At 49.8% G+C, this 1,002-nt stretch overlaps 1 protein-coding gene across 1 annotated transcript in view; it reads left to right on the top strand.

Annotated features, from left to right (window-relative positions):
* Positions 1-1,002, top strand: part of LOC125487330 (adhesion G protein-coupled receptor A2-like) — a 130,295-nt gene that overhangs the window by 23,318 nt on the left and 105,975 nt on the right. The gene's annotated exons all lie outside the window — the stretch shown is intronic.

The raw sequence follows: 1,002 nt of genomic DNA, 5'->3' as shown, positions 1-1,002 counted from the left end.
GTGTGTGTGATACTGGTGGACAGTGCAGTATACTGTGGGAGTGTGTGTTATACTGATGGACAGTGCAGTATGCTGTGGGAGTGTGTAATATACTTGGGGGACAGTGCAGTATACTTTGAGAGTGTGTGATATACTTGGGGGACTACAGTATACTGTGGGAGTGTGTGATATAATGGGGGGACAGTGCAGTATACTGTGGGAGTGTGTGATATACTGGGGGGTCAGTGCAGTATACTGTGGGAGTGTGTGATATGCTGGTGGACAGTGTAGTATACTGTGGGAGTGTGTGATATCCTGGGGATAGTGCAGTATACTGTGGAAATGTGTGATATCCTGGGGGAACAGTGCGGTATACTGTGGGAGTGTGTGTGATATACTGGGGGAACAGTGCAGTTTACTGTGGTGGTGTGTGATATACTGGGTGACAGTGCAGTATATTGTGGGAGTGTGTGATATACTGGGGGGACAGTACAGTGTACTATGGGAGTGTGTGATACACTTGGGGGGTACAGTGCTGTATACTGTGAGTGTGAGTGATATACTCGGCGGGGGGACAGTGCAATATACTGTGGGCGTGAGTGATATACTCGGCGGGGGGACAGTGCAATATACTGTGGGAATGTGTGATATACTTGGGGCGGGGACAGTGCAATATACTGTGAGGGTGAGTGATATACTCGGCGGGGGGACAGTGCACTATACTGTGGGAGTGTGTGATATACTGGGCAGACAGTGCGGTATACTGTGGGAGTGTGTGATATACTAGGCAGACAGAGCAGTATACTGTGGGAGCGTGTGATATACTGGGGGGACAGTACAGTATACTATGGGAGTGTGTGATACACTTGGGGGGTACAGTGCTGTATACTGTGGGGGTGTGTGATATACTGGGGCGGGGGGACAGTGCAGTATACTGTGGGCGTGAGTGATATACTCGGGGGCGGGGACAGTGCAATATACTGTGGGAGTGTGTGATATACTAGGCAGACAGTGCAGTATACT

This window comes from Rhincodon typus, chromosome 40 (genome assembly GCF_021869965.1).
Source record: "Rhincodon typus isolate 14 chromosome 40, sRhiTyp1.1, whole genome shotgun sequence".
NCBI classification, from domain to species: domain Eukaryota; kingdom Metazoa; phylum Chordata; class Chondrichthyes; order Orectolobiformes; family Rhincodontidae; genus Rhincodon; species Rhincodon typus.
This window is presented reverse-complemented; position numbering and strand designations above follow the sequence as displayed.